Source organism: Strix aluco, chromosome 25 (assembly GCF_031877795.1).
Source record: "Strix aluco isolate bStrAlu1 chromosome 25, bStrAlu1.hap1, whole genome shotgun sequence".
NCBI classification, from domain to species: Eukaryota; Metazoa; Chordata; class Aves; order Strigiformes; family Strigidae; genus Strix; species Strix aluco.
The window spans coordinates 5546189-5572315 of NC_133955.1; the positions used below are offsets into that span (position 1 = coordinate 5546189).

The window sequence follows — 26127 nt, forward strand, 5'->3', positions numbered from 1 at the left end:
CTGGAGCAGCCACAGGGCTGGGCATGCTCTTTGCGTGTAGGAGGGATGCTATTGCCTCTCTGCTGGGGCTCCTTCAGGAAGCTGGAGTGATGCTGCTTGGCCCCCTCCTACTGCAATAAACACCTCCAACACCCAAAAAGCTGCTGGCCAAGCCCTGCTGCAAGTCCATGGCCATGGAAATGCCCCCAGCGATGGGGCACGGCATGACTGGGGGGCTGTGCACGCTTTGGGGACAATATCTAACCACGTGCCATGGGAATGAGACCAGTCCCAGGCAGAACCGGTTGGTAATTTTTAGACAAATTGTTTTTGTTCAAAAAATGGAGGTGGTTTGAAACCCGGCGTGTTTATAGAAAAACATCGGTTTCAACAGATTTCTGTTTCAACATGTTTTTTAGAAGAAAAAAGAACACTTTCCAAATTGTCAAAAGACCCCAGTTGAACACTTTCTCGGCAGAGCATAATCCATTTCTCAGCTCCAAATTACTTTTCATTTTGCAATGTAAGTAAATGTATTGCAAAATCCCCTTTTGAAAGGGGGCTGAAATCCTACTAAAATGGTTGGGGAGGATCTCAGCAACAAACTGGGATTAACTCGTTCCAGCCTGGGGTCTGGATTTTCAAACAATGACCTTTTTCCTTTCTTTTCGATGATGGTTTTTCATCCCGCTGCAGGATGGTTAATACCAGCAATTCCTTCCTGGTGTGGAAATTGCTTCATCTACAGGCACCAAATATTAAGGGCTGGCAGGGGATCCTACGTGGGGGAAGAATAGCTCATTTTTGTGCTGTTTTTCTGATTTACCCTATTTCTGCAGCATTTTTAGTGGCCTCAGTCAGGGAGAGGATGCTGGTGGATGGTCTGGTCCACTGTAGGCATTTCTCCCACACCGACGGGTGATGCTTTATGGCCAGACTGCTGGAAGATCTTGTTGACGCGCCGATCCAGCAATAATTCCCTTCAATGAGGCACAGGGTGACATCTGGGATAGGAACCACCTCCATCCATACGAGTCTGCGTCTTGTCTGAGCCATTGCAATTGCAGGTTGGAAACTCAGCCTCCAGCGTGGCGAGCCCAGGGCACGCCGACAGCACCGGCACCGCCGTGGTTTTCCTTGGGAGCCTTGCTGGAGCTGAGAACTCATTTATTAAACTGCTGTCTCCATAGATTTTGCACCCTTCTCTACCTCCTAAGTATTAATCAAACTAATAACTTAATTCCAGATTTTCGTTTTCCCAGAGAGGAGGTGGGGGCCTGACCTGTGGGCTGCACCTGGCTGGGAGAGATGCTGGGGCAGAGCGAGGGCTCCCCGAATTCCCAGTGGGATGCAGCCAGAGCCGCAGGGATGCGGGAGGATCCGGAGAAATCTCTGGTTTGCTTCTGGACCCAAAGGACTCTCCCAAAGCAGCCCCCTCCTCCCCTGAACAAGCTTTTCCAGGCACAAGAGCGGTTTGGGTTGGGGAAGATGGGGGTGGAGGTGGGTTTGGGAACCCCCAAACAGTGTCAGGTTCCCACTCAATTCGACTTCACGAAATGGTGGCTGTGTTGGTGAGCGGCCAAAATCTGACCTGCTTTTCTCTTTATTATATCTGCTTGCAGATCCCATGCAACTCTTTCATCAAATGTTTCAATGCCTCTATAGAGCTGGGAAAGGTTTGAAGAATGTGGTCGGGTTGTTTGCAAACTTTTTCAGGCTCAAAGTGTTCTCCAAGCTTTTCTTTTTTTTTTTTTTTTTTTTGAGAAAAAAGGGAATCAAAGCCAGTGCCCAGGCTCAGGGGTGTTTGGACTGGGTCCTGGCTGGAGCGGTGCAGGGATTTACAGCAAAGCCCAGGGGCACAGGGAGGGGGGCAGAGCCTGGTGGCACTTGGAGCCTGCAAAAGGGTGTGTGGACAGGGCTGGGCCCTTTGTAGCTGACCTTGGGCTGGGTTTTGGTGTCCACAGGGACTTTGGTGGCTTTGGGTCTGATGCCTCCCTTGCAATCAAATAGAAACCTGAAATTATAACAAGCCGATAAATGCATCTGTTGGAGTCTGTGATGGGTTGGCAGTGGGATATCCAGGTCCCAGCAGAGGAAGGTTTGAGGAGGGCGGAGGGACGCAGGGAAGAGCTATTTCAGCTCCCTGTGCCACCCCCTTCCTCCTGCTTCTCCAACTCGAGTGCTAACAAATGCTTTACGGGGAGCTGTGCCAGCGATGCTCAGAGCACGCAGCACGAGAGCAGATCATCGCCCTGCCCCGTGCAGGGAAATCCCTTTGATGCTGAAGTGACTGCAGGGGGAAGGAAGAGGAGTGGGCACAAACGCATCCCGCTCCGAGCGACGGGCTGGTTCATTGAGCAGAGCCCTGGCAGGCTCCGCCACGTCCTTCTGCTGCGTTTCAGCGATAGCTGTTGGATTTGATAATTGCAGCAGGCTGGCTTTCTGCCTCCTTGCTGGAAAAGCGCTGCCTTGCTCCGTGCCTCCGTGCACCCACAGCAAGACGGGTCTCGTCCAGCCCGTGCCAGCTCGGGGAGGAGGGTTGATGCATCCCTACCCTCAGGGGCACGGAGGAATGATATTGGGGAATAAACCCTGGAGCGGGACAAAGATGCTCAGTGCTTGGGATGCAGCTGGAGGAAGGGGCAGAGTCTATTATGGACAAAACCCAGGGTTTCACAAGCATCCTCTTTTCCTCCCTGTTTTGTTTTCCTCCCTGTTTTCCTCCCTGTTTTCCTCCCTGTTTTCCTCCCTGTTTTCCTCCCTGTTTTCCTCCCTGTTTTCCTCCCTGTTTTCCTCCCTGTTTTCCTCCCTGTTTTCCTCCCTGTTTTCCTCCCTGTTTTCCTCCCTGTTTTCCTCCCTGTTTTCCTCCCTGTTTTCCCCTTCCTCCTGCCTTCGCAGAGCGAGGGAAGTGCTGGCATCCTCACAAGGCTCAAGTAGTCACTGGGGTATTTTCCGGTGGCAGGAAGGGTCTGAGCAGTGATGCTGAGGTCGTTCAGTGTTGTCATCCGTGACGCAGATGTGTCACCATCCCCCGGGGTCCCCATATAACAGCTTGCGCCAGCTCCTGCCGTCGCGACAGTCTCTGACTCCACAAGCGCAGGCACCTGGGGCAGGAGCATCTGTGCCTGCGGCAGGAAGCTGGCCACGAACCCCGGCTGTCCCGGGAAGGGCTACGGTCACGTCCTGGGGATGGAAATCCTTGTCTGGTCCCAAAGGGCTCAGGGGAGGTGGGGGAGGACACGCTGGTTCTGCCTCTCCCTTAGACACCCCCCTGTCAGCGTGAAGTGAGATGCTGAAAGCACAGCGTTTGGTCTTGATGCTAAGCTTGCCTCTCTCCCCGGGTTTTGCTAGCCAAGGGGTTGCCTGCGGCCAGACAGCCCTGCCTGCAGCCCCAGGATGGAGGCAAGGGAGGAATCTGGGGGCGCAGAAAGACCAGGGCATGTCGCCTTTCCCAAACTGTCTTGGGAAATCTGGGAGAAGAAACATAGAGCTGGGGTTAAAACCTTGGACCGGGTCTCAGTGTCTGCTCCAGCTCTGACACAGGAGCCCACGCTGAGACCCGGGGCAAATCCTGTCACCTTCCCCGCCCTGAGCCCTCCTCTGTCCCTCGAACACAAGTGTGTCAGTGCATGAGCAAACACCTGGGTCACCTGCAATCGCCTCCTGGCATTTTTGCATGGGATCTGCTCTCCAGGGGCTGATCCAGGCCCCTGCCTGGCAGAGCAGCCCTGGTGCCAGCCCCAGCCCCAAAGGCCAATGCAGGTTTTTGCTGGGGAGGGCAACGACTCTGCCATGGCTGGGGGGATGCTGCTGGGTTCTGTTCCCCTCTCCCAGGCTCGTCTCTCTCCCACGTACCCCCCAAACCCACCAATCCTAAATCCCACCACATCTTGGTCTTCATCATTTCTCGAGCCCAGGTTGTTGCCAGGGGTTTCCCCAGAGACCTCGCTCCTGCCTTTCCCCGGCAGCCTCCCTGCAAAAACGCTTTCCTAAGAACTCTGGAATAAAAAAAGAAAGAAGAAACAGCCCCCTTGTTCTGCTGCGATGAACTGGCTCTTTTTCCAGTCACAAGGGTGAGCTGAAGCAAAACTTTCCATACTGAGCAGGAACAGAAAGAGAGAGGGAGAAGTAACGAACCCTCCTGTAAAAAAAAAACCAAAACAACAAACCCAACAAAAAACCCCAACAAAAACCAAAAGCCAGCAAAGCTGAGCGCTGTCTTTCCCCCATCTCCCTCCTTTTTTTGGCTCAAGCCAGCGAGTTTGCAGAAGTGTGTTTTAAGCAGGAGCAGATGCCGGCGTTCCTTGGGCCGGGAGGGGCAAGCCGAGCCCAGGAGGGACGCGGAGATAGAAAACAGATTGCAGCAAATATTTGTGTATTTAAATGCTGCGCAGGACGGTCGTGAGAGGGGTGCTGGGAGCCGTCCTGCCGTGCCATGGGAGCACACCCTGGCACTGCTGGCTGCCCACCGCCAGCTCTCATGTGTTTGGCACCTTGAATTATGGGTGTTTAAGGGGTTTTATTGCCCGGTTGGTGTGTGAGATTTTCCTGGCTTGCTTGCTTCAGGGACCAGAGAGTCAGAAATGTGGTTTAAAAGCTGAAGGTCCCCATGAAGCCTCAGGATGCTGGGAGCTGGGGCTGTGGTGAAACCCTGACCAAGATGGGCATCAGGTGCTGCATTTTGGGCCGGGAAATTGGCTGCGAGCTGCCAGTGGAGCCACGGTCTGAAGCTTTGAAGAGGGAGGAAGAGATGTTTGGATCCAGGGTCTTTTGGGTCCTGCTTGTCCTGCAGCATCCTTTGCTCAGCCGGAGGCAAGTGTTGCACCAAGAGGTGCCCGGGAGGGGCCAGGCCCCTGTAGGATGCCAGGCAACGATCTCTGCTGCCTGGCAAGTAGTGGCCATGGCTAGCGGCAGCGCTATTTCCTGCATCGCTGTAGGAACGAGAGGTCTCAATAAATCAAAGTCCACACGGGGTAAGGCTCTGGATGCACATGGGGATGACAGTCCCCGTCCCACAGCGCTGGCTCTTCACACACCATCAAAGCGATGAGACCGGTCACGCAGGGAAGGGCTTCCTCCAGGGCACCTCGCGGAGTTATGAAGAGCTCTCTGTTCCTTGACCCTCCATTTTTTAGGATGTATCCCCAATCTGTGAATTCGTTGGGTGGTTTTCTGGTGCAGACGTGCCCATGAACAGCATCCAAAAAAAAAAAAAGCAAATAAGTCAATTGAGGCCACCTCACTGGCTCATGTAAAAACATCTCCAACAGCCCCGCGCCAACATCTGCCCATCGCTGCTGCTGCTCTTCATACCTCTGGGGTCCTCAGCCCAGAGAAACGCCGGCCTGGTCCCCAGAAATTCAGTAAGTCTGAACAAAGGAACAGGGGTCAAAAGCCATACAAGTAGTGTCGGTGTCCTGGCACACCAGGATAGTGACCAAGAGGCTGCCAGAGCACCGGGCTGTCTGGATGTGCCTGGCTTTCTCCAGTGTCCGTCGGCTTTTGCGATGAACCTGGTCTTCCCAAAATCTCAGCTATAGGTGCCTCCCATTAGCAATGCCCTCCGTCCTGCTTCTGCTAAATGATTCATCCCAAACACTCTCATTATTGCTCCCATTAGTCACACTGACATAAATTCTTCTTTGACAAAACGCTATATGTTTCTCATCAACTCCACACGGCCCTGATGACTTGTGTCCTTAAAACCTGATCCAAATGATGTGACTTTTCCGCAACCCTTCCCCCTCCCAGTAATTTAAAAATGATACACCTGCTTTTGGTTTTTATCCCACAAAGGGGAAAAGAAATAAAACAGGGTAAGAGCAGCCGTGGCCTCTCCTAGTGTGTTCCTAAGGGCTCCAGGAGCTGGGCGACCCTGCCTGTGTGCTCGGCAGAGGCAGTGGGGCTGGATCCCAGCCTCCCAGTGCCAAATCCTTGGGGATGGCTTCAGGGAGCAGCACACAGTGTGATGAGAGAGTCTGGCTCGAGATGTTCATTTCCAAAGGTTACCCAAAAACCCTGTCCTGGCAGAAACCATCTCCTTTGAAGGTTCATATCTGGCTGCATCACTCCTCGCCCTCTGCAAGGGATGGGCTTGGGATGCAAGAGGCAGCAAGCCGGGCTCCTCCACCCCAGCCCACTCCCCTGCAGCATCCGCGGGGGGTTGAGTCTCGCCGGGTCAAGGGGAGGCTTTGCCGAGGGTACAGAGGGAGTCTCAGTGGGGACAGGGTTGCACGTTGACGCTGGCTGGCTCCCCAGCTCAGCCGGAGCGGTGGGCATGCAGCCGCTCTCCTCCTGGAGCGGGTCCCAGCCCTGCAGCACGGGCAGCTCCAGGGACGACAGTGACAACCTTAAAAGGGGTGACAAGAGCAGCAGCACGGCTCTCGTGTGACCAGCTCGGGTTCAGGAGGAGCACCATGCTGGGAGGAGAGGCAGGGACACTCCAACAGTGACAATTCCCCAAGAATTTCCACCTTTCATCGTCTCTTTCCCAGCATCAGCATCACATGCCGGCTTGGGGGCATCTCCCCTGCTCACAGCAGGGCGATGGGACCTGCGCAGAGCAGGGATGGTGCTGCTTTTGTGGGGTTGTCCCTGGCCACCGCAGCTCTGCTGTCACTCTCGGAGCTGGGAAATATCCTGGCTGCAATACCAGCACTGGGGAGCAGCCGCCCAAAATACTCTCGCCAGCTTTCTCAGGAAGGTTGGATGTTGTTTGCAGAGATGATGTGGGAAAGATGAAAATCCCCCCTCCCCTTGAGGCGACCCTCCCCTGGGGAAGCAGCGCTCGCTGGGAGCTGACTTCTGTCATTTCTGGAAAGCAGTGCTTTGAGCAAACTATTTATAAACTGAGTTTTCTTTAACTCCTGAAATTGAGCCATAACTTCAGACAAACAGAAAAAAAAAAAGAAAAAAAAGAGATTCAGGCAAATAAATGCAAGCAAAAATAAATACACAGGCAGCCTAAATTTGCAAAGCAACTAGTGATTGGGGAAGGGTCTGGATTTGGAGGCATCTGCAATGGGGCTGGTAAAGTCTCTTCTCAAAAGGCTTCCAGTGGCCCGGAGGGCTGAGGACCAGCAGTGGCACTACCTGTGGGATGGTGTCGGTGGGACCTTGCAGCCCGTCACCCAGTGCCACAACCACTCCCTGACCAAAATCCTGCTGATATTTAAGCCCCGCATCGCCTCTGCCCACCGATAATCACCACAGTGGGAAACACCAGGCAGCACGGCCTTCCTCAGCGCGCTCTGCACGGCTCCTACCCGGATTTGTGGTGAGGATTTATGACCCCGCATCACTCGGGTTTTCACAGGCTCATTTGTCACCACGGCCTCAAATGCCAGCGGGGTCGGGCGATGCTGCCCAGCCCATGCCGTGTGCCTGCGTCCCATGATGCTCCCACATCTGCGTGGCACCAGAGGCTCGTTTCAGGCTGTTGGATGGGTGACACCTCCCTTTCCTATCAGACCACCTCTTTTATTTTAAGTCTTTTTTCCAGCTTGAGCTGCCATGGGACTCGCTGGCACGTGCTCGCCCACGGTGTCTCCCTTCTGCCCGTCCCCATTTCCCCACTGGCACCCTCAGCCCACCCCTAAACACATTCATCTTCTTCTGCTGTGGGAGAGAACGGCTTCGGGAAACAGGTCCATAAATCACCGGCAACACTTGGAAATAAAAATCATTATTGTGATGAATGGGGTTTTATTTCTCTTTTAAGAAGAGGAATCATGAACGACCAGGGCAGAGGAGAGCGGGGAAGAGGAGGTGTTGCATTTTCTATTTTTGACAAGTGAAGGGGGATAAAACTAATTGCATGAGAGCTGTTGGAAGAGAGAGGGGAAGAAACAGTGTTTGCTGCATACCCCTTGCGTGAAGGTTTCCTGTACGACTCCGTAGTATCAGGATAGTGTATTGCACCGCTCAGGGCCACACTCGTGCCTCAGAGAGGTTGTCCTGGCTGTGGCGTGGTGCTCAGTGTTGTACAAACCCACAACAAAATGTTTTCCCTGGCTCCAGTCTGTGGGTAGTTTTATTCTGGCCCCATCTGCACCCGCATCCCGCAGCACCCACATCCCTCAGCAGAAGCTCGGCTCTTGCTGGCACCACGGGCTTGGGGAGCAGCTTCCGCAACCAAGGGGAAGCTTTGCACAGAATGACTTCAGGATTTGGCCCTGGGCTCCCAGGGATGGGAGCTTGTATTAATTAAGCAGCAATGATCCAAGTCACAGGGCATTTCCTGGGGATTAATGACTGGCTGGGAGGAGTTAATGACTTGAGATGAATCCAAAAATCCCATTTACCCCAATCTGTGCTGAGTCTCAGCACACACTTTGTGCCAAGGTCAGCACCACCATTTTAAGTCAATTTTTAAAATTATTATTAATAAGAATAATAAAGTATTGGAAATGGATTCTCCTTCCCGCCACGGCGATGCAGCTCGATTGCCGCGGGCAGGCTCTTGAGGAGAATGGATGCCCCTCATCTTGAGCCAATGTAGCAAATGGAAAGAGCATCCCTCTCCCTCAGGAGACCTGCCCTGGCCCTCCCAGCACCTCCTGGGGACAGGAGAGTGTCGGGGACAGCGTCCTCAGCCTCTGCTTGCAGTTCCCAGCCCAGCTGCACCGGGATGGCGATGCTCAGAAGACGCAGGTTTCAGAGCAGGAGCAGCAGTTGGGCAGAAGTCAACCTGCCGCAGCGTTGGGCCCAGAGTAGATCAGGATCTGGCCTCTCGGCAATTATCTCTGATAAATGTTTTAGGGTTGTCATGGCAATGAAAGAGCCTGGCTAATCCTTGGGTTTCCTTTCTTCAAAGGGAAGAAAGTTTGCATACCTGACTGCAGGAGTGAGCAGCCTGGCAGGATGCTCGGGCTCTGCGCTGCCAGCCCTCCCCTGCCTGCACACACACACGTTGGAGTAAACGCAAACCAGATCGGTCCTGAGGAGGGGGAGAGCACCTCACTTCTGCTCTCCATTGCCATGTGGTGGTGGGCGATCCAGCTGCATGGGGTTGCAAGACCAGTCGTGCCCTTCGTGCTCACTGGTTATTTATTTGCACCACACCCCTGCCCGCGTCCCTGCCTTCCCCAGCGCGGGTGGGGAGGATGGAGTGCAGCACCAGGGTTAAGCTCTGGATGCTCCCCTGGGCTCTGAGCAGACCACAAACAGGGACGCAGCTTGGGGGTGGATGCAGCCAACGTGATGCTTTGGGAAAGGCAATCCCAAATATGCCCTGCCCAAGCATCTGCTATCAGTGGAAACCAGACCCTGGGCAAATCCTGCCCTTGGCCTTGCCCCTCACGCCAGCCGAAGGAGAGCAACCCCAGCACGAGCAGACAACGATGTGGTGGGTGCTGTGGTGAAGAGCATCCAGCCCAGCAAGCATCGCCATCCCCTGGCCAAGAGGACACCTCCAACCAAGTAACTCATCTCTCTCTGGAGCCAAAAGGGAACTTGGCACTTTGGGAATGACCAGGGACTGTCCCTCTTCTCAGCAGGAGAAACACAACTCTGCTCCCCTGCTACAGCCAGGAGCCTCTTCAGCTCCCGACCTGCTTATCCCACTCTCACTCTTATTACTGGAAAGTTTTATAGCCACTCACTGTTTGCAATTAATCATTTTGTTTTAATTGCCGCTCCTCTGGCTGGCAGAGGCTCAGCAGGAATTTTATGCCTCTTGGCTGCTTCCCCCAGGTATGTTCCAGGATTGGCCGGCTGCGAAGCACTGAGCCGGAGCAGCCCTGCGACAGCGGGCACCCGAGTTCAGCAGGGTGCAGGTTTGGGTGGTGTCCGTGCACCCAATGTTGGCTCATCAACCAGTAACCTGGTGGAGCCCCCACGCAATAATGAGCTCCCTCAATAATGCGGCCAAGCTTGCAGTAGCAGCAGCTCTCCCTGGGACTGAGAGCTACAGCAAGGGATGGGGGGGCTTGAGGATGCTCTGCACCTCCCCGAGGTTCCCCATGGATGCTGACATCTTCTGTCGAAAGCTGGAAGCAGGCAGAGGAGGGGTGAGACCCAGGAGCTGTTAAATATCCTTCAGTGGTGTTGCTGCACACACCAAGAATGAAATGCAAGCAGCAGCTTCAGTAGGGAAATAAGAAACACCCAAGCTGGAGCGTGCCCGAGGCAGGGTGGGATGCCCCTGCCTCTGCAAACAATGTGGCACTGGGATGTTCCCAGGCTCGAGCTGGTCACAGCTCCGCATCGCTCTTTTGTGGGAAACGATGGCATTTGGAAATGTGATTTTGATTCAAACAATGCTCAGGGTTTGATCATCAGCCGGGAACCCAGCAGAGCTGCCGGCGTCCCGAGGATGGCCCGACGTACTCCCCGCGGGGACCTGCCCAGTGCCCTCCCGGTGGGTGACACTGGCCGGCCGCACGCGTGTCGTGCCGGACCCCGTCCCACCGGGGCAAGGATGGAGCCAGAGGGACAGAGACGACTTTGGCCAGTGCCCTGATGAGCTGCAGCCCATGTAACCATGGCAGTGGGGATCCAGAGCACACAGTGAGCATCCTCCAAGTGTCCGGCATGTCACCACTTTTCCTGCCTTTCCCAAACCTCTCCCAGGCAGGAGATGAGCAGGGATGTCTGTCCTCTCCCTGTAGGCAGCTCAGACCCCCCTGCCCACCCTGCCAGCTCTGCTCAACCAGCCCAGAGATGGGAGCAATGGAAATCTTTCCCTTGCCCAACCACAGGAGCAGGGTGAGCAGCATCCCAGCTCCCAGTGTTCCCACAGATCCCACTCAAAGCAAGACTTGGGGATAAGGACACACCACGAGCAGCTCCATGACCAAAGCAGCAAATCCAAGGAGCAGCAGAAAACACGTGAGCGTGGAAACCAGGCAGCAAATTTAAGTTTGCAGCAAGATGTTGCAGCATTACCTCCATCCCAGCGAGGCTTTGCCCAGTTTAGGTGGCCTCTCGCTCCCTGGGAGAGTTTTTATGGGAGTTAAAATGATTTTGCCAGTGAAGCAACTTCATCCCCAGAGGTTTTTTCCCACAGTGTGGGGTGGAGGGACTCTAGTTGGCTCTGCCCGGGCTCCCCAGCGCATCCGTGTCCCACACAGCCACTGTGTCCTTTACTGTCACCAGGAGAGCACAGCAGCCCAGGTCACTGCTGCCGGAGCTGCCTACACCTTGCCTGCACTTTCGTGCTGAATAATTGAAAGCTCATGCAACGGCCGCAAATATTTAATAGCTTGTTCATCAAAAATTTACCCTTGTTAAAGCCGTCATTTTAGATGTCTGACAGGGCTGGAGAAAAGGCAGCGGGGAGCCATGGAGCGGGCAGCGAGGAGGGGATTGCTCTGGCCAGAGACAGCCGTAAAGAATCATGAATTAGGGGGTGTCGTGAACCCGTGGGCAGCTGCTGGCCTGCGCAGGGGGCTGCCCCAGGGATGGGGCCCTCCTGGCCGAGCACAGGGGATCAAAAGTGTGGTGGTGCCACCACCTCGTGCTCACCCCCTCCATCTGCTCTGCGACAACATCCCCTGCCCCAGGGAAGGCATTGCATGAACTCAGCCACTTCAATTAACTCCCCATCCCTCAGTCCTGGCTCAAAGCCACCCCAGGGCCCTCTGGGACCCAACACGGTGTTGGATGCACCCAGACAGCACTGGTGGCTGGTCCCTGGGCTGGGTGCAGCCCCTTCCAGCACTGGCACGGCCACAGCACGGGGCTGGGTGCGAGGGCAGCCCAGCTGCCTGCACTCTGGTCACTTTTCTCCTCAGCTGCCAAGCAGGCAGCGGGGATGGCTCAGAGGCCTGGAGCCTCCACAGCCACCAGCAGCAATGGCAGAAAGAGATATAAAAGGCCGTCCTACTTAACAGGGTTTATATAAAGAGGCGTCTCCATGGCAGGATGGGAAAACAGACAGATATTGGAAGTGATGCTTTGAACACTGTCTTCGCAGGGGCATCCCTGTGGATGGGTGAGGTGGCACCTGGAACCCACTGTGGCACCCTGGGGCCCCAACCACCCCCCACTGTGTCCCCACCGTGTCCCCACTGCAGCGAGAGCAGCCCACAGCGGGGTCCCCCAGACAGGGCTGCCCTTCTTCTGGGGGTGCACACGTCAGCCAGCTCCTCTCTCTCTCACCTGCTCTCCCAGAACCTTCTCATCTCTAATTAACACTCTCATTAATTAATTTATTTAATAGCCTCTTTGCATTCAGCTCACACAGGGCTGTGACCAGCAGGTCAGTCGTTGCTGCTGGATGCAGGGGTGGTGAGGAGATGTGCTGCTGGAGGTGAGCAGGTTGGTTCAGGAGGATGGGGGCTGCGGGTGGGCTCAGGGTGCTCAGCAGACACCGGGCTTCAGGCTCTGCAGAGCACCCACTGCCACTTCCCCACCTGGCCCCCGGTGACCTGCTGGCCTGGAAGCGAGCCGGGAGAGAGCGGCACCTCCGCCAGCAGCGCGCGGTGCCGGCAGGTTCACTCCCCTTATGGAAAGGCATGTCATGAGCGGGCTTGTGGATGTGTTTATTCCCGTCAGCCCTTGGCTGGTGGCAGGGAGCAGATTTAGTCGGTGAGGAGCAGGCACCTGCTGCCAAGTTCCCCCAAGAGGTGTGTGGGGCTGGGAGCGGGTGGCCCCCTGCCACAGAAAATAGCTGGGGGGGGGGGGTCCTGTTTGCAGAGAGGGTTGAGGGATGGATGCTCTGTGCCATCAGGGTCCACATCTTGGCAGGGTGGGTGCCTTCCCCCTGCTTCCAGGGACATGGTGCTCCTGGGAGGAGCACAGCTCTGCAACCACAGAGACTGCAAATTAAAGTGAAGAAAAGGAAAGAGAAATCCCCATAATCACAGGGCTCTGGGAGCTGAGGCTGTGGGAGACGCACCAGATTTCCTTGCAGCTTGGCTCCTCTGACAGCCAGCGGCAGGTCGTGGCACCATCCCAGCTCAGGGCAGGGGGAAGCAGCAAACTCTCAGAAGCACTGGTAAGGCAGCAGTTGTGAGGGGATGCCCTCTGAAGGGGGACAGGGAAGGTTTGGGGGTGCACAAGTGGCAGGCAGAGCATGGAGCTCCACTGGAGCCCTGGCACCGAGCTGCGATGAGTCCCGAGCGCTGCCTTTGCTTGGGTGCAGGCTCTGGCCATAAGGCTGGGCTCTGCCAGCTCCCGGATCTTCCCAAACGGGCTGTGGGGGATGCTCGGAAGTGCTCGGTCTAATTAAAAGCTGGCTGACGTGGCCAGCAGCTGCTGGTGGAAAAACAGGTTAATGTCCTGGTGGCCTCCGGGCTGGCTGAGGCACGAGGCCAGGGATGGCAGTGGGCAGGCAGGGCTGCAGCAGACCTGGTTCCCTCAGCCCCTACGAGCCTGGCGTGAAAGCACGGCTGAGCCTGAATGCTTATCATGATAATTCATCATTATTATTCATCAGATGGCTCTCCTCCAGAGGTACCACGAGTATGTGTGCACCTTGCCTCCTCTGCCCACCCTTCTCCCCTCCATCCACAGACCCTGTACCCGTCACCTTTCTGGCCATGCAGCCGTCTGTCTGGCTGTGCGTTTGTCTCTCTGTCCCTCCACATCCATCAGCCTGCCCGCTTCTGTCTGTCTTATGCCCAATTGTCTTCATTATTCATTGCTTTCCTCGCAGCATCTATTTAACCATCTCGCTCGCCTCTCATCCTCCTGCCCAGGTGCTGGTTTGGGCTGAAGAGGGTGTTTAGGGGACACTGTTTCCCTGTCCGACTGCTCTCCTGGGTATCCTCTCTGTCCTCAGCTGCCTCTTCAGCTGCTAGATAGAAGCAGCAAATAACCCTCCTTTGGAGCTTCCCTGAGGACTCGGCGATGGACTGCAGAACCCATCTGCCCCCAGGCGATCGGCTCAGCCCCATCCTGGCTCGTGGTGGCCAGAAAGCATGTGGATGTTGATGAGCTGCTGGGGAAAATGCAGTTTTGTGAGGCTGACCAGGCTTGGAGCTGCTGTTTTATGCAGAAATCTCTCCCCACTAAGAGCAGGGCCAAGAGTCTTTGTCACAGAGCCCATCACTGGGGCACTGGTCATTGGTCAGTCAGCCTTGAGGAGAACCAGTCCCCAGGAGAGCTGGAACTGGTCCACTGTCCCCAGCGTGAGTCACCTGAGTGTCCCCTATCAACCAGCAATAAACAGCTATTCCTGCTCAGAAGTTGTGTCCCAGTTTCTCCTGCTGTTTACATTAGTCTACCTTCAAGGGCTTGCTGTGCTCCATTTTTAATGTAATTTCACCAGCCATTAGCCCAGAATGCAGCTTAACTCCTCTGTCACTTAACACTTTTTTTTTTTGTTTTGTTTTCCTAAGCATCTGCACTTGAGAAACGATGGAGCTGCTTTGGTAGCCAAGGCACCGGGGGCTCCAGCCCCTCAGGGTGACCTGGCAGTGGTGGAGGGAGCATGGAGCTGTGCAGCACGGAAACAGCCTGATTATGGTAAAACTGCTGAAAAACAGCTGTAACTGCAGCCTTGACCTGCTGGGAGCCTTGACCTGCTGGGAGCCTTGACCTGCTGCTCCCAGCCCTGGGGAATGGCCCTGTGGCTTTGTCACCTGCAAACTGGTGGTTTCCTGGGTGGGTCTGGGTGTAAGAGGAGGGGTTAATTTGTTTCCATGCAGATTGTATTAGGAGGGAAAATGAAATGCTGGGGCACAGAAACGCTTTCACTTCCCTTAAAGCTAATAATAGCACCCAATGCTTTCAGTGGTGAGTGCAGCCAACAGGCTTCCCGTGCCTCAGGCACCCTGCGGTGCGGGAGAGGAGGGTGGTGGGGAGCTGGGGAAACTGAGGCATGGAAGACTGTAACCTAGTTTAAGGGGGGGTTAGGAAAGGGCTTGTGCTCTCCTTACACCCTGTCTGTGTCACTTTGCTGTCTCCAGCGAGGTTGGTGATGCCACATGACGGGTGACACTCCCTGTCCTTGCCTGCTGCTGGGTTACACGAGCTGACCCGGATGATTTCCCAGGTCTGTGGAGCGCCCACAGCATGGGCAAAAACCCTGTGTCCTTCAGGAAGCCTGGGAGAAAGTGGGGTTCCTGTACCCCAGCACTGGCGAGTGTGCTCCCGGAGGCTTGCTGGCACCTGGAGATGAGTCAAAACAGCTAGTTCAGAGTAATTGCTTTGGAAGGAGTGTTTCAGTCCCAGCTCCCCTCGGGGCTTGGACATGGTGACATGGAGCAGGCGGCTGGGGACGTGGGGCTGGGGTAAGCCGGGACACTGGCTCTGCGTCATGCTGGGTGCAGCTCCTCTGTCTGCAGTGACAGCCCCTGGGGCTGGCAGCGTCCTGAGCATCATCTCTGCAGCCCTCCCAGAGCCATGCAAAAAAATCCCAAAGCCCGCTTGTCCCAAAGCCAGGAGCTTTCTGCTGGAAACCTCCAGCCTCCGCTGTCCCCTGGCCAGGTACAGAGGCTTTACCACCGTTTTTGACACTCTCAATTTGTTATGAACTGATTAGCTGCTCTGCTGTCTCTTTTTCCAAACAGATCATCTGTGATATCTAGTCACTAATGAATGGCTCCAGCAATTAATTGCAGGGGTAAGTCCACTCCTAATTAGGAACAGATTTAGGGAACGAGCTCTAGGAGAGCTCTTTGGCTGTTGGTTGCTTCTAGTTGAGCATGGACTGGGGATTACAGTCTGTGGGGCTTTTTAATTAATAACTGAGGAGTTGATTAAGGCTGAGTTAGCACACTGGAGGAAGTGGCCTGGGCGAGTTATGGAGCTGGAGATGATGCTGCGGTTCATGTCAGTGCCTTGGCCGAGGAGCCGGGCTGGATCCAGCCTGGCTGGGAGTCGTTTTGCTGCCAGAGGAGGAGTGAAGGTGGCCAGGAGCTGCGGGGTGCCTGGCTGGGGAGGTCCGGCTCTGTTGGGGAGCTGGAGAAAGGCTCCCCAGCACCTGGATGTGAGGCTTTTGCCAGCTGCTTTTCAGACTTCCAAAATGTGCTTGAGTGTCAGAATTTTCCACCATGTTGTCAGACTGGTTCCTGGGGGGTAACAGGCCTGGCCCCTTCAGATGTTTGGGTGCTGGAGGCCTGCCTGTCCCCTTGGGTGGCAGTTTCTCCTCCTCTGCAGCTTCTGCTGCTGCTCCTGGCTCACCCTAACAAAACCCAGGGAAGGGGGGAGCCTGCTGCATCTATCTTCCCCCTGCCCCCCAGCTACTTGTGCTGCATCTCTGGGTCCTCAGAGAGCTGTGCCTGGCGATGCTGGAACCAGTCCCTGTCATTATGGTGGGCTGTGGTTTGTAGGGCTGGTTCCCCTTTGCTGGGGACCCCCGAGGACCCATGTCGGAGCTGGGTGCAGGGGCATGAGGCACTTCTCCTTGTGGGTCTCCTGTGCTTGCAGCAAAACCAAGTGAGTCCCCTGCTCGGAGGCAATAGTGTGATGCCAAGATGATGCTCATTCTCCTAGGGAGGTCAGTTCAGGGCAGATGATGCTAAGAGACAACTGGGGAAAAAAAAACAAAACACACACCCCAAACAAACACCCCGGAGAAGAAACGGCCGGAGTCTGGGCAAAGTTTCCGTTAGCGCTGCAGAAGAGTCGGTCACTGGAAAATCTTAGTGGGGAGCAAGAGGGAAGGAACCAGCTTCTGCTTTTTGATAGCGGTTCCTGCCACGGCCCCTGGCGCAGAGGGTGTGTGAGGGAGTGAGTTAGTCATCGCGGGCAGATAGTGCTGCCTGCACCACGGGCCTCTCCAGCCACCACCGAGCCCTTTCCCTTTAAAGGCATTGCCTGGATTACGCGACCCGCGAGGCTGCGCTTCGTCTGGCTCCGTTACCCAACGCTGCGGCGCCATTCGTCAGCCGATAGTGAAGGACAAAAAGCATCTGATCTGTCCAAAAGCTGGACACCGATCTCCCGGGGCTGCCGGAGCGAGTCATCTCGGTCCTGCTGCTGCTTTGTCTCCTCTTGGTTTGCTCTAGGATTTGGGTTGAAAGCCACGTTCCCAATCCCCGCTCAGGTCAGCTGGGGGAGGAAAAAGCTGATGGCTGGGGCTGCGGGCAGGGATGGAAGCAGGAGGGCAGGATGAATGGGAGGAAGGATATTAGTCAGAGGGGGACTGGGACAAAGGGTAAGTGATGGGGCTGTGAGTCTGGCAAGGCTGGAGGGCTCAAGCCTTCCCAAGCCCTCCTCGGTGGCACAGAGGCATCTTTTCCTCCTCTCCCTTCTGCGCTGGGTTTGTGCAGGGACAGTCAAGCCCACACCTGCCGCCACGCTGGACCCGAGGGACCACATCAGTTCTTTTCCTCCTCCCTGTCTGCTCGCGGTGCTGCCCACAGCTAATGACTGAAAGGAGAGTCTGTTCTTCAGACCCAACGTCTGGGTGATGGTATCTGCAGCCAATTTCCAGCTCGGCAGAGCAGAACAATTTCTGTTGAGCTCAGTAAAGAGCGCGAAGGCTCCACTTCCCAAAGGTTACGCGCCCGTGCAGACAATTGCAGGCGCTTGGCTCACGTCTTCCTCTGCAAACCATGGGCTTAGTGTATTTACAAATATGTGTACAAAGCTCCACAGCTGCCAGACCACACAGCACACAGCCCTGGCAACTGCTGCGCTAGTCAGCCGAGCACACAAGTGTCCTGGCCGCAGGGTTGCGTCCCTGCTTCTGAACACCTGGCCTGGATATAGGCACCCTTAAACGTAAATACACAGCATCCCCGTCCTGCAGAGGTGCAGGCAGCTTCATCCCTTGTCCTGGCTGCTGCAATATCCCCTTGGCTGGGGTGTAGCCATGTATTCAGGGAGGGATGCTCACTCACCCTCCTGCTTACACACCCTGTTGGCTTCCCTCCTCAAAGTGAATGCTGATTTGTTGTTTTTTTTTTTTTGCTGGGAGCTCTGCTCTAGACTCATACATACACATCCTTTATGTATGCGATGTGTCATGCGTGACCTGGGTTCACCGTGAGCTGCCAAGGACACTGCTGGCTGGTGAGGCCAGCCCAGCCCTTGGCCTCCGTTAGCTAATTGCTCCTTGGGAGCCTGGGATGTGCCAGCCTTTGGGCCTCCCAGCATCACTCAGGGTGCTTTATCAGTGCGTGTCATGTCCTACATGGAGCAAACTGGGGCTGGCAGAGAAAAAAGGGAAGGAAGAAAACATATTGGTGCCACTGGAAATTAAGGGCAGGTTCACACGTCACGGCTGAGGAGCGGATCAGCCGTCTCAGTAGTCAGCGGGGAAATAAGTTGCTGGCGTCACCGCTGATGTGAGACACATGCATGTCTTGCAGGAGAGATACATCTGTGCCATATTTGCAGCACAAGCTCTTCCAGCTCGTGTATTAGCACTGCACACTGCAGTGGTAGGTTTGTGGGCAGTCAGGATTTGAGAGAATTCCACTGCACTCTGCCCTTGGTCCCAGGGCTGGCTGCACTGCGGGGTCTTGTCCTTACCAGAAAGTGTTGGTGACCAAGAGGCTGGGCCTGGTTTGGGGGGAGCAGAGCCTTCAGCATCCTCATGGCTTTGGGGAGCCCAGTGTTACAGCTGGGGTGCCACTCCAACCAGGCTGCCTGGGGATGGAGCTCGGCATCGGGTGAGGATGGCTGGTTAAGATCCAGGAGAGGCATTTAGAGCCCGGGCATTGCCGGTGCCGTGTGTCAGGGCAGTGCCTTACACAACAGATGGGTGGGAGGCCCCCACCACCTTTCCAAACGAGGCAGGGAATCATCTTTCCAAGTCAGGCATCCCCAGGTGCTGAGCCAGGGCTTGGCATCTGCAGGGCTGTAGAGGAAAGTTCTTGCTCTCGGCTTGGTGGGGACGCATGACACAGGGCGAAGGAAGGTGCCCTCACCTGTACAGTGGCTGTCACCCAAACATCCAGCTCCCCCAGCACGCCCTGTCGGGTGTCCCGTGCCTTGGCTGCTTTCCATTTAATCTCCATCCTTTCACCCAGTACATCCGAGACGGTCACGACTCCAGCCCACCCTGGCCCTGCTGCTGGCGCTCCTTTCTTCAGTGATTTGCAGATGCCGTGAGCTTCATCTCTCCTTGTCATGACTCATTTCTTTCTCACTGAGGCTTTAATTTTTAAAGAGGCACTCTCAGGCGTAGAGGTTTTAATACCTGCAGCGGCTCCCAGCAGGTGCCATTGAGCTTTTCCAGTCGGTGTGGATGGGGCTATGGGAGGAGAGCTGGCTGGGGCTGGGGCCCCAAGCAACGCTCCAGTCGCACCCAGGACCACACTGAGACAGATACACGGCAGATGGAGACCAGGCTTGGAGCTGGGAACAGGGATCCCACTCTGCCTGCGGGATTGACCCTCTGCTCAGCCCACGGAGAAAGGAGGCAGAGAGGATGGGGATGTCCCTGCCGCTGCGAAGCGCCTGGGATGGCTGGGGAGCACTAGCTGAGAGCTGCGAGGGAAAAAGAAAACATTTTGGCCTCGGGAGGATTCCCCTGGTCCTGCCACACAGTGCAGTTTTGGATAAACCACAGCCTCCCACGCTGGCTTCGGCCAGCTCTGGGGACGGAGCCGTTTGTGGAGGGTGGGGAATGGCTCCAGCTGCACAAACGGCCTTGACCTCCCTCGGCTCCAGCTCTGCTGATGCTCTCCTGGGGAGGAGACAGAGCTGCCTCGGGGCAAGTGTTTGCTCTCAGCCAGCTTTGCTGTCCCCTTTGCTGTCTCTTTTGCTGTCCCCATCAGGGTGACTTTGCTGGTGGGCTGGTTCCCTCCTCCCTTCCCACCCGGGTGAGGAGGGGCAGTGGGGCAGGAGGTGAGGGAGAGGATGAGGCGCCTGGGCCTGTTTGCTCCTCTTCAGATAGCGGAGCCACTGTTTGGGTAGGGATAGGAGGGATTGCCAGCTGGTGTTTGCTCTGCGTGTTGGCTTTGTGAACGTCAGGGTGTGAGGGCGGTGGTGTTATCCAGCTCCCCAGGCTGCAGCGGCAGCCACGGCCTCTCCTGCACCAGGATCCTGCCCACTGGCAGCTGGGAGAAGAGTTTGCAAGGTGCAGCATGGCTGCGTGACTCGGCCGGTTGCAGGTCACCCCGCTCCCGCAGCCCTGGCGTGGAGGCAGGTTGTCTCCGAGCCCCCAGACCACCACCCACAGCAGACGGCCTGTGCACGGGGATGTTCACACTGTCCTGGGGGCACGGAGCCAGGACAACAACAGCACAACACCCCGGCTGTAAATCACGGCCCCGGCAAAGAGCCGGCACGCTCCCAGCATGGAGCATTTCCAGCCCCACCTGCGGAGTTTCTCGGGGTTTTCCCAGTAAATATTTGCACTCTTGTCTTTCCCGAAGAATTGACGGTGCCTGTCCCAGACCATGGCACGCGGCAGAGGTAGGTCATCATCCCCAAATCGCACTTACACCCTCCAAAGCAAACCCAAAACTTCCCGTCCCCAGCACCCAGGGACCCTCCGGAGCCGTTTCGGCCGTGGGTGTGGGCACGTGCTCCTCGAGAAAAGTTTCTCCTCCATTTATGTGATTAATTCCTCCCTCCCACCACGGACGCCCGCAATCGCATCTATATCCGTGGCTCCCCACTCCTCCTCGGCTGTAAAATATTTATAACCCCCTACATTAGGGCTCTTCTTCTTTCTCCTTGCCTTTTTACTTCTTTTATGCCTTCCACCCGGGCTCCCCAGCTCTGCTGAGCCATGCCGCACCAGGAACCGCTTCATTTTAATATAACTCAGCGAGCGGAGAAGCTGTGAGGAATAATTTAGATTTTGCTCAGGGAATGAGATGCTTTTTTTAATTGCAGTCATCTGCAGCTTCTTAGCAATGTATTATTGATGGTTATTATTCAAATAAAATAGTCGTTTCTTTTTGTTTTCCTGCGGACGCAGTTGGCAGTGTTTATAGTTTTTCTCTTCTCCCTCTTTCTCCATTTCGGGAAGAGGTCACCTTTTCATCTTCTATTTTTTCAACCCGCCTTCATCACCTCTCTCCCCCCCACAGTGGGTGTTTGCAGGGGCTGAGCTCGCCCCAGCTTCGCCCTGTGGCATCGACACCCGCAAAATACCAGCGATGCCCCTTAATTTTACTGCCCAGGGGCCCAACAAACAGCCTTGATGTGGGGTTGGGGGAGGTTTGGCCTTTTCGGTAATAGCGTGTTGGAGCCTGACTTCATGCGGTGAAGCACATGGGAGTGGAGGAGGTGGCCGTCTGCAGGCTCAGGGGGGGCTTTGCTGGGGCAATGCCAGCCCTGCCCGAGCTCCACAGGTGTCACGGTGACCTGCGGCTTCTCTCCCTGCGCTTTCACCGGTGCTTTGGGCTGCAAAAGCAGGTTTTTGGGAGCAGCGAGGCGAGCCGGGCTGGAGGGACGTACCTTCCTCTTGGAGGGCTGCTCCCAACCCCACAGCATTACAGAGGGGCAGCAAGAGGGCACAAATGCCCCCCAGAAAGGGACCTGCTGGGGTTAACCCTGCCTTTGCCAGGCTGGCCCCATCCTTGCTGCGTCCTGGTACCACAGACCCGCATGGGCTCTGCAGCATCACCACGCTGGGTACCACAGCACCCAGGCTGGGACCAAGAGCATCTCCAGCCCCGGGGAATTGGCCTCCGGCACCAGCCTGACTTTTCCCTGCCCCGGCTCTGGCAGGAAGGCACCAAAGTAGGACTCAGGAGCCCGGGCGCTCCTCCGCCTCCCCAGCTCCAGGACTGACAGCTTGCGAGTGATGGGAGAGCCGCTCTCCCGCGCTGTCACTTCTCTCTCCTCTCTTTCAGCACTACCCACCGCGTTGTCACTCCTGGCAGCAGGGACTTTCCTCAGTCCCACTAAGGTCCCCAAGCTGTTACCGTGATGCAAACACCGAGTACAAGGTTCCTCCTTGATGTGAGGAACAAAACGAGGTCGGAACTGGAGGGAAAAATGTTCATTTTGAGATGGAGTTGAGGATTTAGCTATTTCCCTCTGACTTCCTTGGGAGTGGACCGGAGAGTCCCCCACATCTCAAGGTGGGGGGCACGTGCGTTGCCCTTATCACAGGGTGCTCTGGTGGGGTACTCCATGAAGACGGAAGGAGCTCCACCATGCCAGCAGCCCTGGTGAGGCTTCATCGCATCCCTGCAACACGGCGTTCCCCCTCACCCTGCCCACGGGTGCCTGGGAAGAAGCAGCTCAGAGGCTTTTCCTCAGCTGTTGCAAATATTAGGGATTTAATAACAGGCACTAATAGATTTGGAGCCTGTCGTGGCTCCAGCTCCAAACGGGAACGTGTAGGGGTGGGGAAGGGAAAAGCACCGTCAGTCACAGGGCTCCCAGGGAAAACACAGAGTGTCTGTCAGCTCACAGGCAGTTTGGTGGTGAATTCCTTAGGTGAGTGAACAATTTCGTCTCCTAATTACATCCATAAAGCAAAACTGGGCCCAAATCCCTCCTCTTCTGCTTTGCTCTTTATTTCCAGCCCCCCTCCCCAATGAAGTAGCTGCTTAATTAGAAATTAACAGGGCTGTTAGAGTAATTGAGAGCAGAAATGGTCTAGGAGAGGTTTATTAGCAATCCCATGGTTGTGGGATTTTTTTAGGGCTGCAAAGCCATGGGGAGCTGGCCCAGAGCAAGGGGAAAGCCCAGAATCAAGTGAGACAAAGCAGGCAAAAGGCAGAGAGGGCAACTGGTGTGGTGTGATGGGACCCTTCCCCCTGGCGGCTCTCTCCTGGCTCTGAGCACAAGTCCAAGCCTTGCAAACTGGCATTTGTGGGCGCTGAAGGGCTGAGCAGAGAGAGAAAAGGCAAAGAAGAGGCAAAAAATAAACCCCAAACTCCTTTTGCACCAGCTCCGCACGGTTGCAGGCATCACCTGGGAGCATCTCGGGCAGCCCTGCCTCCCCGCGGGGACCCTGTGGGCCCCCTGCCCTGCCCCGCGGGAGGGGAGCTCAGAGCAGCGGGACCCCCCGTCAGCCCCTGGCATTTCCAACAAAGCCTCTCCCGCAGCAGCGATCGGGGGTTTATTTATCCCTGAGCACTGAAAGTCAAATCGCTGGCGCTCTCTCTCCCTATATTTAGCCCTTGAATGGAGAGAGATTTTACAGACGCCCGACTCTGCCTCGTGCTTAAGAGTCAGTCAGTGTTTCCATTAGAAACCCTGGGGGTCCAATCCTGCTCTCTGCTCTCCGGCACCATGACAAAAATCTTCCCCGTTGATTCCAGCGGAGCGACGCTGGATTTATACCCACGGGGATGAGATCAGGATCTGGCCTCGAGTTTTGATGGGTTTGTAACTTGGCTGATACAACTTGGCTGATTCAATTCATTTTGGGCTAAAACTCCACCTACAAGTTCCCAGCCTGGGAGACATTAAAGGCAAATTATTACAAAGTTTTATACTGGTTTTAAAGGGAAATCATCAGTCAAGCCCAATTTTTACAGAAGAACCTGGTGGACTGAGCTTTTCTATTTTGGGGTTATTTATTTTATGTTGCTGCTAGTTGCTTTTAGGCCAGAAACTGCTCAGGCCAGGGACCGCTTTGCTTACAGAGCACCCGGCAGAAAAGCGTTTGGAAAAGAAAAGAGGCCAAAATATGGATAACAGCCGAGTTTCCCATCACGGCAGGGCTCTCCGCAGGGTTTAGGTCCCTGATCATGGGCTCCGACGCTGCTGGTCACTGTGGGAGTCTTTACTCCTTTTCCGAAGCAGCAGAAATCACCTGCGGAGAGGCGCGGGAGGAAGATGCCTCCTGGGCTAGGACGGGGTTCCTGCTCCTCTCCCGGCACAGCCCTGACTGCGTGCAACAGGCGTCGGGTGCAAAGTGTGGGCAAAGAGGGGAGAGCAGCGGGGAGCAGCGGTCCCTGCATCCCTCCCGTGACCTCTCCAGGGCCACATCCCGGCTGTGAAAGCTGATGTGCTCCCCGCAGCCGCGGGCCGGGCGCGGAGCTGGCCCCACACACGTGGCCTGAGCTCGTTCTGGGTGAACATAAGGGGAGGGATGAATATCCAGCCATTATCGAAGGCGAACGAGGAGGCCAAAGGCACAAGCACAAAGCAGCGGAGCAGCCCCGCAGAGACTTGCCAGCGGGATCCAGCATCTCCCTCGGAGCTTGCCTGTGAGCGTCTGCCAAGAGCCAAACGAGGAGCAGCCTGTCCCCGCTGCCACCCCCGTGGCTGCAGCAGCCGGAGCCCCGGCTAATCCTGGGAGGTCCCTTCCTGCAGCCAGGGACTGGCCGCCTGGGAAACGAGTAGGGAGCTTTGCTGGCTCAAGGCTTGCTTCCTCCTCCCTCCTCTTCTGGTGCAGGAGTGTGGAGCATCGTCTGTGCCCCCAGCAGAGCGGCGTGGGGACACCCCTGTCACCTCCCCAGGGATGGCAAAGCCTCGTGTCTCCCAACAGCAGGAGAGCGGGTGGCCCTGTGGCCCAACGGGCTGGAGCAGGAGGGGTGACACCAGCAAGCCCCAGAGGCACGATCCTGGGCAGCAGGGGCGCACGAAGGGTCTTCAGAGCAGGTTTCGATCAGCATCAGCCATGGAGCCCAAAATACCCCACGAAGGAACTTCCCGCTTTGCCGCGGTGTGTGGGGACGCGCCGGTGCGAGCGGGGTCTGGCGGCTCGCTCGGAGGCGATGCTGCCGCTCCCGCTCCAGCCAGGCTTTTGACTTTTCCTCCATGTGCTTTTCCTTAAATGTAAAATGGAAGGGGCTTTCAGGCTCAGTGTTTATGGTTGTTCTCGCTGTAATGGAAACACACCAGGCAGGAGCTGCTAAGTACCAGCTCTGTAATTGCAGGCTGCCACTGGATGGGAAGCACGGTTTTCAAACGGATTTTGGCTAGTTCCTTCAGCTGCAAGTGCCTGGGCTGTAAAATCTGCCTTTCCCCATTTCAGCTGAAGCCCAAGGAGGCTGCAAATTCTCAGCATTTCTGAGAGCGCGAATTGCCCTGTTAACAACAGGTTCCCCGAGGCAGGAAGGCTGATTTCCTTTCAGGAGTCCAAATCCAGATGGTCAGAGATTCCTTCCAAGCGCAGAAAACCTGTTTTAAAAGGCCATTATGTCTCAATAGCAGTTTTGCATCCCAGCCCACTGGAAGCACTGTCTGCCGGCTGCACCACCATCTATTTTTCAAGCTGTTCAGCCGTCGCCTCGACCCGATGTGGTCAGTGCCGTCTGTTTTTTATTTTGGTGGAGGGGGAGCCGGGCACCAGCTAAAAGCTGCGTGTTTATTCCCAATTTCTGGAGCGGGCAAGCTGCGGGGCCGAGAAATGGAAGATGCCTGAGCTTGTGTTTTGAGATACAAGGTTTGCTCTTGTCAGGAGAGTCTCCAGCTCTGGAGTCTTTTACGTTAAGAAGGAATAAGCCCGTCTAACTCCCCAGGAAAATGCCAAGGACCCCACCGCTGAAGATGAACAAGGAGTTATCAGCCCAAGCCCCTTTCCTCCCCGCCGCCGCAAAGCACAGGAGCAGGTTGATGCCTTCCGTGCTGCAAACGACTGAAGGGACACAGAGACTTTATGACAGCTCTGAAGTCATTCCGTTGACTTCAAATAACTGCCCGTGCACTGAAAATGCGCGGCGACCCGCTCGCCCCAGCACGCAGATCCGCTCCCTGGGAGCTGAACAGAAGCGATTTTACCTGCACGCACGTTTTGTGTGTGCAAGCCCAGGGAGGAATTCCCCCCGCAAAGGGCCCAAAGCGTTCGCTGGGGGCTTCACCCGGCGTAACCCACCTCCTGCAGCACCACGTTGCCCTGGCACTGCTCAGGAATGCAAAATTATTGAGGTGCAGGCCCTGAAGGAGGGGGAAAAAAACGTTACGAGCGCTAATTAGGGCTTGTGCGTTCACAGATGTTCCACTGGTTTAACTTGAACCGGGTTGCGTGCCCAAACGTGGGGCTACAGACAGGATTAAGGCTGATTTAAGGTTGCCTACACCCAGTGTTGCACCGGTGCCACGCTGCGCTCCCAGGACAACCGCAGCCTTTCACACGCTTCAGGGGCGTTTCAATGAATGTTTTTCTCCTGGTTGCTTCTAAAAAAAGGGTGAGGATCGGGTCCGCCTGGGCGAAAGGGCCGTTATTTGTGCTCGACCCTCTGCAGCTCACCGAGCGGGTGTGTGTACCCCTCCCAAGGGACGTTGTCACCCAGGGGGACAGTCACCCTCGGGTGAGGTCAGAGGACGGTCCTGCACTGTTGGCAGGGCTGGGCACACCCCAGCTCCTGGTGATCAGCCACAGTTGCCCATGAGGAACCCCAAAACCGCAGTTGCCCCTGAGGAACCCCAATTTTTTTCCTCCATTCA

At 55.8% G+C, this 26127-nt stretch overlaps 1 protein-coding gene across 5 annotated transcripts in view; it reads left to right on the top strand.

Moving 5' to 3' along the window:
* The window catches only part of ATP2B4 (ATPase plasma membrane Ca2+ transporting 4), an 87857-nt gene that overhangs the window by 8303 nt on the left and 53427 nt on the right, over window positions 1–26127 (top strand). The gene's annotated exons all lie outside the window — the stretch shown is intronic.